The 17,350-nt window shown below is 42.2% G+C and overlaps 1 long non-coding RNA gene across 2 annotated transcripts; it reads left to right on the forward strand.

Moving 5' to 3' along the window:
• The first annotated feature begins 1,897 nt into the window (after nucleotides 1–1,897).
• Nucleotides 1,898–14,559, forward strand: LOC119874232. 2 transcript variants are annotated; one of them, XR_005368144.1, is made up of 4 exons: nucleotides 1,898–2,695; nucleotides 7,069–7,235; nucleotides 11,323–11,400; nucleotides 14,124–14,559. It is a non-coding gene; the product is annotated as an uncharacterized LOC119874232 (long non-coding RNA). The 2 variants fall into 2 exon arrangements; XR_005368145.1 differs by lacking the exons at nucleotides 11,323–11,400; nucleotides 14,124–14,559 and adding an exon at nucleotides 8,025–8,076.
• The last annotated feature ends 2,791 nt before the right edge of the window (nucleotides 14,560–17,350 follow it).

A 17,350-nucleotide genomic window follows, 5' to 3' on the forward strand; every position in this document is an offset into this window, starting at 1 on the left:
GAGGGGCGGGGGAGAGAGAGAATTCTTTGTTGAGCCCAGCATCTCAAAAATGAGCAAAATGTGAATATGTTTTATGCTTCCATCCACTGAGGCACCCATGGACGCTGGTAAGTACCTCCTGAGTGAAGACTATATTAATTGTTCTTACGGCTAGATTTTTATCTACCATTGTTCAAGTCAGAATATGTACAATTTGAAAATGATGCTATCAACAATGATTATTATCTGTCTGAGTGGGTGTTGCTGAAAAGACCGATACTGGCTGACTCTACAGTTACTGGGTGTGGTTTTTTTTTTTTTTTTTTTTTTTTCTGCTTAAGAATTAAGGTTAGAAGGGCATCATGTCTGCAACGTATTCTTAAGTGGCTCAGAAAGAAAAAACTGTATATAGAAATACATAAAATGTTATAAAGAGAAGGCTATCTTCGCAACTTTTCTGTGTAATTGAAATTATACCAGAAAATCTTTAACTAGGGGTGCCTGGGAGGCTCAGTTTGTTCAGTGTCTGACTTGGTTTGGGCCCAGGTCATGATCTCAGAGTCAGGAGATCAAGCCTCACGTGGGGCTCCACGCTGAGCCTGGAGTCTGCTCGAGATTCTCCCTCTGCTTCCTCTCTCTCTCTCTCTCTCTCTCTCTCTGTCTCTAAAATAAATAAAGAAAATCTTTAAAAAAATTTTTAGGTATAGTTAAGGTTCATAACAGTTAAATATACTTTAAATATACTTTTACTTTTTTTGCTCTTTCTTTTCTTTCTTTCTTTCTTTCTTTCTTTCTTTCTTTCTTTCTGTTATCTTTCTTTTTTTTTTTTTTAAGTAAGCTCTATGCCCAACATAGGGTTTGGATTCACCATCCTGAGAGCAAGAGTCACATGCTCTACCAACTGAGCCAGCTGGGTGCCCTGTAATGAAATAACTTTTTATTTATTTTATTTTATTATTTTTGTAATGAAATAATTTTTTAAAAAGGGATTCATGGGACATGGAGGTGACTCGGTCAGTTGAGTGTCTGGCTCTTGCTTTCAGTTCAGGTCATGATCTCAAGGCTGTGGGATCAAGCCCCGTGTAGGGCTCTGCCCTGGATGTGGAGCCTACTTGGGATTCTCTCTCCCTCTCCCTCTGCCCCTCCCCAATGCACACTCTATCTCCCTCTCTAAAATAGATAAATAAACCTTTTAAAAAATCAATTGAGGACACCTGGGTGGCTCAGTCAGTTAAGCATCTACCTTCAGTTCAGGTCATGATCCCAGGTCCTGGGATCCGGCCCCACATCAGGCTCTCTGTTCAGTGAGGAATCTACTTCTCCCTCTCCCTCTGTGCTCTCTCTCTCTCTCAAATAAATAAATAAAATCTTTTAAAAAAGTTTTTAAATGAAAAAAATCAATTAAAAGTATGATTCCAAATTATGATGAAAAATATGTATCTAGGGCAGCCCAGGTAGCTCAGCGGTTTAGCGCTGCCTTCAGCCCAGGGCCTGACCTTGGGGACCTGGGATTGAGTCCCACGTCGGGCTCCCTGCGAGGAACCTGCTTCTCCCTCTGCCTATGTCTCTGCCTCTCTCTCTCTCTCTCTCTGTGTCTCTCATAAATAAATAAATAAATAAATAAATAAATAAATAAATAAATAAATAAAAAAAACATTAAAAAAAATATGTATCTAAAGAAACTTTGAAAAAAAATTTTAGGGGCGCCTGGGTGGCTCAGCGGTTTAGCGTCTGCCTTCAGCCCAGGGCCTGATCCTGGAGACCCAGGATCGAGTCCCACGTCAGGCTCCCTGCATGGAGTCTGCTTCTCCCTCTGCCTGTGTCTCTGTCTCTGTGTCTCTCATGAATTAAAAAAAAAAAAAAAAAAAAAAAAAATTTAAATAAACTGAAAATTCTATATCTTATGTTGAACATCAAATCTTCAGGTTATATTTTCATTAGATGAAACATTAGAAAAATACCTTTTTATGTTTTTATTCAGGAGCTACATTGTCAGAAATATTTAATACCAAAAAAGTAAAATACCAATTAATGGCATTTAAATTTTTGACTTTCCAGCAAAGATTTCAGTAGTTTCTCAATCCCGGTCCTTTGTTAACAACAAAATTAACTACATTCCAGGCTTTATTCCTGATCCAGCCGCTTTCAAGCTCTTTGACCTTAAGCAAGTTCCTCAACCCCTCTGGATCTAGCTTCTTCATAAACATTTAAAGTTATGTTAAGTTGTTTTACAGTTCCTTGCAGTACTAATATTCTAACGTTAAGTTCCTTTTTACAAATAGGGAAATAGAAATTCTAATCTTAACTAGCTTTCCAGAAGTCACATGAGAAAAAGAAAGCCTAATTTTAAAAGAGTCAATTAATTATATCCAGCCTGGATACAGATACACCAACAGGGAGCCCATTGTGGAAAACTGTCCTAAGCTTCCCAGGCACACCTGCTGTCAAGGATCCGTCCTCAAGGCATCAGTTGCCAAAGCTCATCTCACTCTATAAAGGGAGGGGACTGGCGAATTATAAACTCTCCGGTCTGGTCTTGGGAATATTTTCCATCTATCGGAGGTGAGCAATCTGAAGACAAGAGGAAGAAGGAAAAAGAGCCTCGGAGTCGACGTGATCTCCAAACAGACTTAGGACAGGAGATGATCTGGCCATGCGATTGTTGCTACAACAGTCTGTGTTTTGCAGCCCTTTGTAGCTACACAAACACTTTCTGGTAAGTGAGAAAACACGCTAGACTTATTTGAATCCTTGCCTTTTTATGTAACTTTAATTATGGGGAAGCTGCACAAAAGACGGAATACTGATCTCTTGCTCATCAGCATGTGGTTAAAGATCTAAGCGTTCTTTGTGCAGGTTTATGCTGTAATAAGGCAATACTCAGGCTTGAAATGTCTACTTTTCGGGTGCCTGGGGGGTTCAGTGGTTGAGTGTCTACCCTCGGCTCAGGTCATGATCCCAGGGACCAGATCGAGTCCCACATCGGGCTCCCTGCAGGGAGCCTGCTGCTCTCTCTGCCTGTGTCTCGGCCTCTCTCTCTCATGAATAGATAAATAAAATCTTTTTTTTAAAGATTTTATTTATTTATTCATGAGAGACACACAGAGAGAGAGAGAGAGGCAGAGACACAGGCAGAGGGGGAAGCAGGCTCCATACAAGAAGCCCGATGTGGGACTCGATCCCGGGTATCCAGGATCACACCCCTGGCTGCAGGCAGTGCTAAACTGCTGCACCACTGGGGCTGCCCAATAAATAAAATCTTAAAAAAAAAAAAGAAAGAAACACTGATTTAGGAAAAGAAAATTCTTCTAAGAGACAATATTTTGCTTTGCAATTTATTCATCCACTCAAGAAGCGTTTATTTATTTTATTTTATTTTTTCAAGAAGCATTTATAAAGTACCCACTGTAAACTCAGAATTAGATTACAGTTGACCTTTGAACAAAACAGAGGTTAGGGTGCCCGTCTCCACCCTTTACAGTAAAAAATCTGCATATAACTTTTGGCTGCTTGAAAACTTAACCACTAATAGTCTACTGTTGACAGGAAGCCTTATTAATAACATAAACAATGGATTAAGATGCATCCTGTATATGTATTATATCCTATATATAATACATGTGTTGTGTATATGCTATATATATAATACATATGTTATAGGTGTTATATACTATATTCTTACATTGAGTAAGCTACAGAAAAAGAAAATATTATTAAGAAAATCATAAAGCAGAGAAAATACAGTAATGTATTGAAAAACCCACAGGCGTATTAGTAGGGCCATGTAGTTCATTCAGTGTTGTTAAAGGGTCAACCATAATTCTAAAATCTGTGTATGGGGCAGATGCCTGGCTGGCCTAGATGGTTGAGCATGCAACTCTTGATCTGGGAGTGGTGAGCTGGAGTTGCAAACTGAATGGAGAGTTTACTAAATAAAATCTGTGTGTGTGTGTGTGTGTGTGTGTGTGTGTGTGTGTGTGTGAGAGAGAGAGAGAGAGAGAGAGACTACTCCCTGTCATGAAAAAACTTGTTCTCTTACTTGTAAAGGTTAAAAAATATACATTAATTCTCGTTAATAATTAACAAACATCGGGATCCCTGGGTGGCGCAGCGGTTTGGAGCCTGCCTTTGGCCCAGGGTGCGATCCTGGGGACCTGGGATCGAATCCCATGTTGGGCTCCTGGTGCATGGAGCCTGCTTCTCCCTCTGCCTGTGTCTCTGCCTCTCTCTCTCTCTCTCTCTCTCTCTGTGTGTGACTATCATAAATAAATTTAAGGGATCCCTGGGTGGCGCAGTGGTTTAGCGCCTGCCTTTGGCCCAGGGCGCGATCCTGGAGACCCGGGATCAAATCCCACGTCGGGGTCCCGGTGCATGGAGCCTGCTTCTCCCTCTGCCTGTGTCTCTGCCTCTCTCTCTTTCTCTCTCTGTGACTATCATAAATAAATAAAAAATTAAAAATAAATAAATAAATAAATTTTAAAAAATTAAAAAAAAATAATTAACAAACATCTTCTGAATGCTTAACATGTGTCAGTCACTGAGTCAACTCATTTCTATAGAGAAGAAATAATATAAGTGGTGAATGAGTAAGAGTAAAAAATGTGTGATTTTGGTCAAACATGCATAAGAAGGAGTACACAGTCTAGAGATAGGTCACTCAATTGAATCATTTACATTGTAACCCTCAAAGTGGTCAAATTAAATGACTTTAAATTTTTTTTTAAGATTTTATTTGTTTATTCATGAGAGACACAGGCAGAGAGAGGCAGAGACACAGGCAGAGGAAGAAGCAGGCTCCCTGCAGGGAGCCCAGTGTGGGATTTGATCCCAGGACCCTGGGATCACAACCTGAGCTGAAGGCAGATGCTCAACCACTAAGCCACCCAGGTGTCCCCTTAGAATGACTCTTAAATTCTAGTTAAGTATTTCCTTTGAATTCCTTTGAATCAAACCAGTTTCATATTATTTAACTCATTCATCTGTCCATTTATTCAGTATCTTTAAGGAACATACAAAGAAGCCAAAAAAAATAAAATAAAATCACGTTGGGTAAAAAATACACATAAATGAGCAAAGACAAAGCAGAATGTGAACAATATGATTCAAAGTTGCGTTGAGGGATGCCTGGGTGGCTCAGCGGTTGAACGTCTGCCTTAGGCCCAGGGCGTGATCCTGGAATCCCGGGATGGAGTCCCACTCGGGCTCCCTGCTTGAGGCCTGCTTCTCCCTCTGCCTAGGTCTCTGCCTGCCTCTCTCTGTGTCTCTCATGAATAAATACATAAAATCTTAAAAAAAAAAAAAAAAAAAAAAGTTGTGTTGAAAAAAAATAAAAAATAAAGTTGCGTTGAAAGATTAAACTGAAGCCTATTAAAATTTTTAAGAGCTTATTTGAGCAAATATTGATTAAAAAAATTTATTTATTTAAATAACCTCTAAACCCAATGTGAGACTTGAACTCATGACCCTAAAATCAAGAGTCATAAGGTCCTCTCACTGAGCCAGCCAGGCGTCCCTGAGCAAAAATCTATTTGAATCAGCACCAAACCATAAATGGTTACAAGTGCTCCACAAGAGCTGGGGAGAGACTTAGGAAAGGTAGAAGCAAAGCAAAAAAACTCATTGATTGGCTGTAGCTTAAAGCCCGTTGGCTCTTTGTGCTTCCTTGTCCTTAGGGTCCAACTTTGTAAACTTGAGGCATTTACAGGCTAAGATTTTGGTTTGCTTTTTGTGGGTTCGTTACAGTTCCCTGGATCTAACGGGCTCCTTATTTAATTGAATTTAACAGTTGCATCCAGAAACTCATAGGAAAAATGGAAGGAGGGCCTGGCAAACATTAAGTGCTCAGTAAATGTGGGCTTAATGAATGAATGTAATATTAGAGGAAGCAGTCAGGACAAGATCCTCTGAGGGAAGTAATGGGCCTGGACTGAGGAGCAAAGGTCAGCCTGATGGAGCAAATGACAGTAGCAAAGGCCCTGTGGCAAAAAGGAAAAAAAAAAGGCAGGATGTAGAGTTTCAACAGATTGGTTTGGTTGGAACAAAAGGGTTGGTTGATAGGCGGGAAGGAAGAATGTAAGGTTTGATAAGGTAGGGTACGTTCTGATACAAACCAAGCTGTCATAACAAATTAAAACATTTGTAACACCCTAAGTATAACAGTTTTGTTCTTAGAACTCTGACTTCCTCTCTTGAAATGTATTGATGGTAAAACATTAATTCTACAAAACCAAGCTACTTAAATAAGTAATATTTTGTGAACTGACTGAAGGGAAATGCCATCAAGATAAGGCAAGGGGCACCTGGGTGACTCAGTCGGTTGAGCATCTATCCTCAGTACCTGTGTCCATTAAGTATCCGACTCCTGATTGCAGGTCAGGTCATGATCTCAGGGTCGTGAGGTTGAGCCCCGTGTCAGGCTCCATGTCGGGCTCCAGGCTCAGTGCACAACTTTTTTTTTTTTTTTTTTAATTTATTTATGATAGTCACAGAGAGAGAGAGAGAGAGAGAGAGAGAGAGGCAGAGACATAGGCAGAGGGAGAAGCAGGCTCCATGCACCGAGAGCCCGATGTGGGATTCGATCCCGGGTCTCCAGGATCGCGCCCTGGGCCAAAGGCAGGCGCCAAACTGCTGTGCCACCCAGGATCCCCCCCCCCCCTTTTTTTAAAGATTTTATTTACTTATTCATAAGAGACACACAGAGAGAGAGAGAGAGAGAGAGAGAGAGAGGCAGAGACACAGGCAGAGGGAGAAGCAGATTCCATGCAGGGAGCACCATGTGGGACTCGATCCCAGGTCTCCAGGATCACACCCTGGGCTGCAGGCAGCGCTAAACCCCTGCGCCGCCACCAGGGCTGCCCCCAGTGTACGACTTGCTTAAGATCCTCTCTCTTGAAAAAAAAAAAGAAAGAAAAAAAAAAGATCTTCTCTCTCCCTCTGTCCTTCTCTCCCCACAAACTATCCCCCATCCCACCTCAAGAAAAAAAAAAAAAAAAAAAAAGATGATAAAGCAAAATATAATGGTATAGGCAATGTCATGGATGGAAAAAAATTTAGAGATTATCTATTTTAATCCAACCCCTGTTTTACCAGGTGAGAGAGGTCAAGGATCCAGGATCCAGGACCAAGAGTGGGGTCCTATCTAAAGCACTGAGTATGCCGGGCTAGGCCTCATTTGCCAACAGTTGCTGGAATCTTTACTAATTACAACTCTACCTGAATTGCATGATTATTGTTATTTGAAGATCAATATGAAAAAGGTGAAATATAAAATTATTATTATTATTATTTAAAGATTATTTATTTATTCATTCATTCATTCATGATAGACACAGACACAGAGAGAGAGAGGCAGACACACAGGCAGAGGGAGAAGCAGGCCCTGCAGGGAGCCTGACGTGGGACTCAATTCCAGGTTTCCAGGATTGCGCCCTGGGCCAAAGGCAGGTGCCAAACCACTGAGCCACCCACCCAGGGATCCCCTGAAATATAAAATTAAAGAAAAGATAAAGACACCAGACGTGGAAAATACTGAAATCGTAGGGTGGGAAGTTTAGATGTGGTTCAGGGCAATACCTGAGAGAAATGAAAGGACAGGTCAAAAGACATTCCAACTAACAGCAGTTTTTTAGAGTGACTGCTTGAATAAGGAGCTAAAAATAATAAGAAGAATAGTAGGGGCACCAGACTAGCTCAGTCACAAGAGCGTGCAACTCTTGATCTCAGAGTCCTGAATTCGAGCACCTGTCAGGTACAGAGATTACTTAAATAAATAAAAATTAAGGAAAAAAAAAAGAATAAGAATAGTAAAACAAAAACGCTTCGCTTCCAAGTATGAACCTGAGCAGCATCAGATTTGATGGTGAACTTTGGAAGTGATTCAGCTTTTCAGGTAGACAGGTGACAGTATTAAAATTGATTTCATCATTAAAGAGTACACTTATGATAAGCACCGGGTGATATATGGAATTGTTGAATTACTATGTCATATACCTGAAACTAACAGAACACTGTGTGTTTTTTTTTTTTAATTTATTTATTCATGATAGTCACACGGAGAGAGAGAGAGAGGCAGAGACACAGGCAGAGGGAGAAGCAGGCTCCATGCACCGGGAGCCCGATGTGGGATTCGATCCCGGGTCTCCATGATCGCGCCCTGGGCCAAAGGCAGGCGCCAAACCGCTGCGCCACCCAGGGATCCCCAGAACACTGTATGTTAACTGTACTGAAATTAAAATGAAAAACTTAAATAAAATGTTTAAGAACAATAAATTTCTTCAAAAATGTAATTCTTTGAAAAGTATTTCTCTGAAAGATGAAAAGTTCTGGACAGTGGTTGCCCAACAGTGTGAACATACTTAACTACTGAAGTGTACACTTAAAAAATAGTTAAGATGGGGGACGCCTGGGTGGCTCAGTCGATTGAGCATCTTCAGGTCAAGATCCCAGGGTCCAGGGGATGGAGGCCCCCCATCAAGGCTCACTGCTCACTGAGGAGCCTGCTTCTCCCCCTTCCTCTGCTGGTCCCCCTGCTTGTGTTCTCTCTCTCTCAAATGATTATTCATTTAATTATAAATAAAATAATATTATATATTATATAAATAAAATAATCATTATTATATGAATATTCATTCATTCAATTATTCATTATAAATAAAATCTTAAACAAAAATAGTTAAGATGGTAAATCTTGGGGATCCCTGGGTGGCGCAGCGGTTTGGCGCCTGCCTTTGGCCCAGGGCGCGATCCTGGAGACCCGGGATCGAATCCCACGTCGGGCTCCCGGTACATGGAGCCTGCTTCTCCCTCTGCCTATGTCTCTGCCTCTCTCTCTCTCTCTCTCTCTCTCTGTGACTATCATAAATAAATAAAAATTAAAAAAATAAAAAATAAAAAAATTTAAAAAAGATAGTAAATCTTATTTTTAAAAGATTAAAAAGAAGTGCACACACATATATATTTTTCAATGAATTCTTTTCATCAGTTTAAACTTTTGCTCCATCTGCTCTGGAGCTCTATCCACTTTTCATGTTTTAGGAATGCAGATCCACTCAGGTCACCTCAAGCAATGGGAAGTCTTGCTATTTTAAGGATTCACGTGACTATAAAGGAGATAAGAATATCGTAGGAACCTAAGAATAGCAGTATGATTGGGCTTCAATTGGGAAGGAAAATGAACAGGGGACTGGCCCAGCGCCATGGCCATCCAGAGCCTGGGGTGCCTGGTCACTCTTGGCTGCAGCAGGAATGTAGTCTCCCCAACCATAGGGTGTCACCATCTGTCCCTATGACGACCCGCTGACTACCTCACTTAGTTATAGTTTCTGTTACTCATAATTCCGGCTTACTCATCCTCTTTCTATAACCGACTTTCAGCTTCTCTCCCCACAATCAACAGGCTGATTCTCTCTGTATATCTCAGTTCGAATTCTTGAAAGGACAAAACAACAAAACAAAACAGGAAACCTGACTGGCCTGGCTCAGAGCTCAGCTTCGGGGGGCGTCGGAACCCCCCCGGAGAGCCTGTTAGGCCACAGGGCGTCGGGTGTCATTCCCAGCTTTTCTGATTTAGTGGCCTGGGGCAGGGCCTGAGAATGTGCATTTGGAACAGAACCCCGGGTAATACATGGCTCTGGGCACCACTCTTGAGAACCACGGGCCTAGGTAATCCCCCCTTTCTCTGTCTGGACAGAGCAGCTGGGGCTCTACCTCATGTCACCGACGCCATCCTCTCAGGCTCATAAATGAGGATTTTTAAAAAACTTCCTTCTCTTATTGGCCTCCTCATTGAGGCAGTCTCCTGGGTCCTCTGCTCTTCACCTGGAATGTCTCTGACCTCTTTTCCCTTCCTTGGTCACTGCCCCAACCCAGGGTCTCATTCCCTGGGACCTGAATACCCGCAGAAAAGCTCCCCGTTCCAGGCCCCCCAACCCCACAGGCCAGATGACCTCCCCCCAGAGCCATCATTGGCTCCCTCTGCCCGTCTCAATAACCTAAACAGTGTGACACCTTTAAACTTTGTACTCTTTTTTTTTTTTATTCATAGAGACACAGAGAGAGAGAGAGAGAGGCAGAGACACAGGCAGAGGGAGAAGCAGGCTCCATACAGGGAGCCCGATGTGGGACTCGATCCAGGGTCCCCAGGATCACACCCTGGGCTGCAGGCGGCTCTAAACCGCTGTGCCACCGGGGCTGCCCTAAACTTTGTACTCTTAAGTCAATAACAGTTAGATGCTTGTTTTCCCACACTGCCACTTCCTTTCCCCTCAGGACCTCTTACCCTTTCCCTATACCGGTATTTCTCAAACGTTTCCGAAGGGTAGAGGGTATCCTTAGGGATCGGACCCCTTAGCAGCTTTTGAATCTTCCTCTCCCCACTTGGGAGAGATTTCTTGGTAGACTCCTGTTATCTTTCAAAGGTCAGGTAGAGGGCAGCCTCGGTGGTGGTGGCGCAGCGGTTTGGTGCCACCTGCGGTCCAGGGCCTGATCCTGGAGACGTGGGATCGAGTCCTGCATCGGGCTCCCTGCGTGGAGCCTGTTTCTCCCTCTGCTGCTAGCTCGCTCGCTCTGTGTCTCTCATGAGTAAATAAAATAAAATCTTAAAAAAAAAAAAAGGTCAGGTAGATTTTCCAACCTCTTCCATCTATTTTTATTTTCTTTTTCCAACTATTTTTGTTTTCACATTAAAGGGAGCTTTTAGTTGTTTGTCAGTGAGCCAAACGGATGCTTTGGGCACATCTTCGGTTTGTGGGGAGCTTCACATAGGGTTCCTGTGTCCCGGTTTGAGAAGGACCCCTGTAGACGCCACCTGCACTGTCTGCTCTCGTCCCTGTTTCACTTGGGCACTGCCTACAACACAACCCAAGAGTTCCCAAAAGTGCCACGCTGCTACCAAATTAAGTATAAACTGCTTTCTTCTGAATTCAAAGCCCTCCAAAAATGATCCTTCAAACCTTATTTCTGATACTAAGTTACTTTTTTTTCCAAATTGAAATATTTTAGTTAGTATGTTCTCAATATTTCATTAAATCTGATTGTTGGCAAGTGGCTTACTTCCCTAGACATCCAGGCAGTGGTTCCCCAGACCAGAAGAACCCCATCATTTGAGAATTCGTTCGAAATACATATATTCTGTTCTGTTCTACATTGGACTGGCTGAATCAGGAATTCTGGGTGTGGGGCTGGCAATCTGGATTTTAACAGGCCCACCAGGTGATTCTGATGCAGCTGGGGGCCACTGGTCTAGCATTTAGCTTACAGATCTAAAACAGATTATGATACAGATTAAGAATAGAAGAAGAATTTAGTGGAATATGAACTATTATTTAACTGTGATTTTTTTTTCAGATTTTATTCTGAAGTAAACATGGGGTCTGAACTCACAAACTCTAGATCAAGAGATGCTCCACCAACACAGCTAGCCAGGTACTTCTACTAATTAATTAATTAATTTAAGGATTTTATTTATTTGAGAGGGAGAGAGTGAGCCCAAGCTGGGGGAGCGGGAGGAGAAGCAGACTCCCCGCTGAGTGGGGAGCCCAAAGCAGGGCTCTATCCCACAGCCCTGGGATCCTGACCTGAGCTGAAGGCAGGTGCTTACCCGACTGAGCCACCCAGGCGCTGCCACCTAGAATTCTGCTACTAAATGTATTTTTCTTTCAAGATTTTATTTATTCATGAGAGAGAGAGAGAGAGAGAGAGAGAGGCAGAGACACAGGCAGAGGGAGAAGCAGGCTCTATTCAGGGAGCCCGACGTGGGACTCGATCCCTGGTCTCCGGGGTCACGCCCTTGGCTGAAGGCAGGCGGTAAACCACTGAGCCACCCGGGCTGCCCTAAATGTATTTTTCATACAGGCTCTTCTCAATTTAGAAACCATGTTCTAGAGGAAGAACCGATTAAGCCGTTTTAAATTCATTTGTCTCCTCCTAGTGGCAGGCTTTTAAATATTGAGCAGGACACCCTATTTAAGTTTCTTAAAAATTCTATTTCTGATTTTCCCAAGATTCCTCTTATTAACTACAATTAAAGACAATTGACTCTCTCCACCAAATTCCATAGATTTTTCTCTATTCGCTCTAACTGTGGCTCAGAAAATCATGTAATTTGTCTCCAACATAGCTCTTTTTAAACAGACTTGTAAATTTTCCCTCATTTTGTTACTTCTTAGCAGTAGAACTTCACTACTTAGAACACTTTGAAATGCATTTTCTTCCTTTATGGGACTGAAGGACTCCAGGTCATTATCTTTTATTCCTCTCACTATCACCCTCTTTCTTGCAATGCCCCAGGAACCACACAAGATCTTGGGACAAGCCACTGCCACCAAGTATCTTTGCAGTTAGCTCTTTGAGCCATTAAACTCCCTAGGGTGTGAAGTTTTTTTTTTTTTTTTTTTTTTTTGACTCTTAAAGCCAACAAGACAAGGTTTGATTTTTTTTTTTTCCAAAGGATTTCATTGATATGGCAGGCTAATTTATGGAGATACTAATACCCCACATTTTCCCCCTTAGGCTTTCCAAGCAGGTAGCGGGGCCCTTAGTATAACACTGCCTTGGAGGTCTAAAGAATGGAAAGCTGAGCTACCTGGAGACTGTGCCTTTTCCTGTCCATTGTTAGAGTCTGAGCTCAGTGAAAGAAATTGTGTTCCATGTCTGAGAGGGAGAGGGGGGACGGTGCCTTTATCTCAAACTGGAGGCCTGGAAGGAGCTCGTGAACTGGTATGTCCTCCATCCCCTTGCAGTGCCCTGGACAGGCGCCTAGCTAGGATCTGCGTAGCAAGGTGAGACCTTTAAACACCCAAGTTCCCACACACAGCAGGGATTATTCCTATGCTTTGGGAAACAGAATCCCTGCACTTGAAGGATCTGTGTGGCTTCAACCATGGGAATCTCAGTGGAAACCAATATGGGCTGGAGACAGGAAAGTTCTCTCCAAATACTATGTATGACCTGGGAGTGTAAAGGGGAGAAAACTCACAGAGATTAAATTTTCCTGCCATTCTGTTAAATATTAACAGTTAAATATTTTGAACATCACTCTAGATAATAATTACCTCTTGAGACTGTCATAAGGCTTAAAGTGGGTTCAGTCAAAACAAGCTAATGACACTTGACCCTTACCAACTCCTCCCTGCCACCACCCCCCCCTCCCCGCCCCCAGCATGGATCCTTAAGCCATCTTTTTGGATCCAGGGCCAAATAATTATGTTTCTGCTATACAATTGCCATAGAATTTGGTTCTCATCCAGCCTTCAAAGATTTTAATATTTTATTTTTTAAGATTTTATTTATTTGAGAGAGAGAGAGAGGGAGAGAGAGAGCATGCGCAGGGGGAAAGGGAGAAGCAGGCTCCCTGCTAAGTCAGAAGCCTGACGTGGGGCTCTATCCCAGGACCCTGGAATCATGACCTGAGCCAAAGGAAGATGTTTAACCAAATGAAACACGCAGGGTCCCCTCAAAGATTTTTTTTTTTACTTCTTTTTTTTTATTTTTATTTTTTTATTAATTTATGATAGTCACACACAGAGAGAGAGAGAGAGGCAGAGACACAGGCAGAGGGAGGAGCAGGCTCCATGCACCGGGAGCCCGATGTGGGATTCGATCCCGGGTCTCCAGGATCGCGCCCTGGGCCAAAGACAGGCGCTAAACCGCTGCGCCACCCAGGGATCCCAGATTTTTTTTTTTTTTAATCACCAAGCAATTTCTCTTACCTGTTCAGTTTAAAACTAGCAGCTTCTATTGTTTTAAATAATAGCTACAGGGACACCTGGGTGGCTGGTGGTGGAGCGTCTCTGTCTGCAGCTCAAGGCGTGATCCTGGAGTCCCAGGATCGAGTCCCACGTCGGGCTCCCTGCATGGAGCCTGCTTCTCCCTTTGCCTGTGTCTCTGCCTCTCTCTGTGTCTCTCATAAATAAGTAAATAAACCCTTAACAAAAATAAGTAACAGCTATATTAAGATATAATAAACATACCATAAAACTATTTTTAAAGTATACAACTCAGTGGTTTTTAGTATATTCACAGAGTTGTGCAGCCATCACCACTAATTCTGGAATATTTTCATCACTTCTGGAAGAAACCACACAACCAGTTGGTCATCCCCATCCCCCCAGCCCTGGTAACCACTAACTGACCTTTTCTTTCTATAGGCTCGCCTAACTGGAAATCTCATATAAATGGAATCATTCAATATGTGGCTTTTGTGTCTGCCTTCTTGGTGTAATATGTTCAAATTCATCCATGTTGAAGCACGTATCTGTACTTCATTCTTTTCATCGGCAAATAAGATTCCATACATAGATCTGCCACATTTGGTTTATGCTTCTTCTTTTTTTTTTTTTTTTTTAAAGCCATCTCTGCACCAAGGTGGGGCCCAGGCTCACTCCCCTGAGATCAAGAGTTGGATGGGATGCTCTAGCTTTACCAACTAAGCCATCCAGGCGCCCCATTGCTTCTATTTTTAAATAAGGATGATGTAGTCTTTTTAAGCTAGCATCTGGGACTTATTATCTTTTTTAAGATTGAGAAGAGAATGTTTAAAAACATTATTTTTTTTTTAGACTTAAAAAAATTATTTGTCAGAGACAGAGGGTAAAAGCAGGGGGAGCTGCAGGCAGAGGAGAGGGAGAAGCAGCCTTCTCGCTGAGCAGGGAGCCCTACATGGGGCTCAACCAGGACCCTAGGATCATGACCCAAGCCAAAGGCAGACACTTAACTGAGTCACCCAGGCACCCTGAGAATAGAATTTTTTTTTTTCTTTTTGAAGTAAGCTCTATGCCCAACATAGGGCTTAAACTACATGACCCCAAGATCAAGAGTCAATATATTTTACCGACTGAGCCAGCTAGGTACCCCGAATAGAACGTATTAAGAATGGGCTCCAGGGGCACCTGGCTGGGTCAGTCGGTGTCTCTGGAGGATGTGACTCTTGATCTTGGGATTGTAAATTTGAGCCCTATGTTGGATGTAGAGATTACTGAAAAAAAAATCTTAAAAATAGAAAAATGGACTCTAATTAGAAACCATTGAAATTCCTCCCAATCACCAAAAGGCTTCTTTTTCCCCTTTTTCAAAGCTGATGTTGATGAGTTATTCTGCCCAAATAAGTACCTGTTTTCTGTCTAAGATGTTTCCACTTTTAAGCTAATTTTCAGGGCAGCCTGGGTGGCTCAGTGGTTTAGTGTTGCCTTTAGCCCAGGGCGTGATCTGAGACCTGGGATCCAGTCCCAGTTTCCCTGCATGGAGCCTGCTTCTCCCTCTGCCTGTGTTTCTGCTCTCTCTCTGTCTCTCATGAATAAATAAATAAAATCTTAAAAAAAAAAAAAAGCTAATTTTCAAAGGGCATAAGCTCTAAGCCATGAAGCCTATATTATGTCTCCTTTCCTCCTAAGGGAATGGTTTTCTAGTTTGTATGCTATGTTTTAATATTAAAATTACTTTGCAGATTGTGTATACACGTTTTTGTAAATACATGGAGTATCTCTGAAAGGATTTGTAAGAAACTGGTAAAATTCGTTGTCTATAGAAGGGGATAAAGGGGAACAGGGATGGAAACTTACTTCTTACTCTATATCATTTTTTTTACTCTAGATCCTTTTGTAAATTGTTCAAAATAAAAAAAAAATTATGTCATAAATAGTACGATAATAACCTTGACTAGAAGTATGAGGTTTATTTGAAGAGGACTTCTTGGATTATTACACTGACCATAAAACACACATATTCTTGGGGCACCTGTGTGGCTTAGTAGGTTAAGTGTCTGCCTTTCTTTGGGTCATGATCTAAGGGTCCTAGGATGGACCCCGAGTCAGACTCCCTGATTACCCAAGAGCCTGCTTCTTCTCCCTCTCCCTCTGCCTGCTGCTCCCCCTGCTTGTGCTGTCAAATAAATAAATAAAATCTTTAAAAAAGCACACACGCATGCATATTCTCATTCCTCAAGCCTTTATGACTGCTGTTCCCTCAACTTGGATTGTCCTCTTCTTTTTTTTTTAATTCTTTTTTTTTTTTAATTTATGATAGTCATACAGAGAGAGAGAGAGAGAGAGAGGCAGAGGGAGAAGCAGGCTCCATGCACCGGGAGCCCAACGTGGGATTCGATCCCGGGTCTCCAGGATCGCGCCCTGGGCCAAAGGCAGGCGCCAAACCGCTGCGACACCCAGGGATCCCTGTCCTTCTCTTCTTTATCTTCCCCTTTATCCTAATAAAATCTGACAAGTTGTGTAATTTTTGTTTACGAAGAAAGCACTTATAGATACAACACAATCTGATCTTCAAATGGAAAATATACAGTAAATATAAATATCTTAATCTTCATTTAATAAATAAAAACACCGAAGCTTAGAAAGCATAGCAGCTTGTCCCAGATCATAATTATGACACTTCAGAGCTAGAATTCAAATCTACAATTTCCAGCAGGTTAAGTGCTCTACCTTTTCTTTCTTTCTTTCTTTCTTTTTTTTTTTAAGCAATGGAATCCTATTTCTCTAATGGGGCAACTGGGTAAAAATGCACAAAGATGCTTACTAAAATGTTGTGTAATATATACTTTTTAAATATTTTAAGTAATCTCTACAACCCAAGGTGGGGCTGGAACTTAAAACCCTGAATTCAAGAGTCGAATGCTCTACCAACTGAGCCAGCCAGGCCATGCAAGTGTTGGGAAATAATATTACACAATAAATACTACATGGTTGCTAAAAACTATGATGCAGATCTCCATTTACCATGGAGAACTTGGAAAAACATCCATGATACTGTATATAGTGAGAAAAGCAAGCTAAAAACAGGGGTATAAATTTAACACTTAAAGTAAGTGTAGACGGACACCTCGACCGCTCAGCGGTTGGGCGGCTGCCTTCCTCCCAGGGCGTGACCCTGGAGTCCTGGGATAGAGTCCGCCTAGGGGTCCCCGCAGGGAGCCTGCTTCTCCCTCTGCCCCTGTCTCTCTTGAATAAACTAATAAATAACAATCTTAAAAAATAATAATAATAAAAGTATGTGTATGGCAGCCCGGGTGGCTCAGCGGTTGAGTGTCTCTGCCTTTGGCCCAGGGCATGACCCCGGGGTCCCGGGATCGAGTCCCACCCACATCCGGCTCCCTGCATGGAGCCTGCTTCTCCCTCTGCCTGTGTCTCTGCCTCTCTCTCTCTCTGTGTCTCTCACGAATAAATAAATAAAATACAGTATGTGTAGAAAGAAGCTGGAAGGATACATGCAAAGTGTTTTTTAAGAGTCAATAATACTGCAGTGTTCGCTTTGGCAGCACGCACACTAGAAGTCAACACTCTATAAAATGTTGTATATCACTAGTAAGAGAGAAAACCCACGTTAAACGCTTACTGTGGGGCAGCCCGGGTGGCTCAGCGGTTTAGCG

This window comes from Canis lupus, chromosome 12 (assembly GCF_011100685.1).
Source record: "Canis lupus familiaris isolate Mischka breed German Shepherd chromosome 12, alternate assembly UU_Cfam_GSD_1.0, whole genome shotgun sequence".
NCBI lineage: Eukaryota > Metazoa > Chordata > Mammalia > Carnivora > Canidae > Canis > Canis lupus.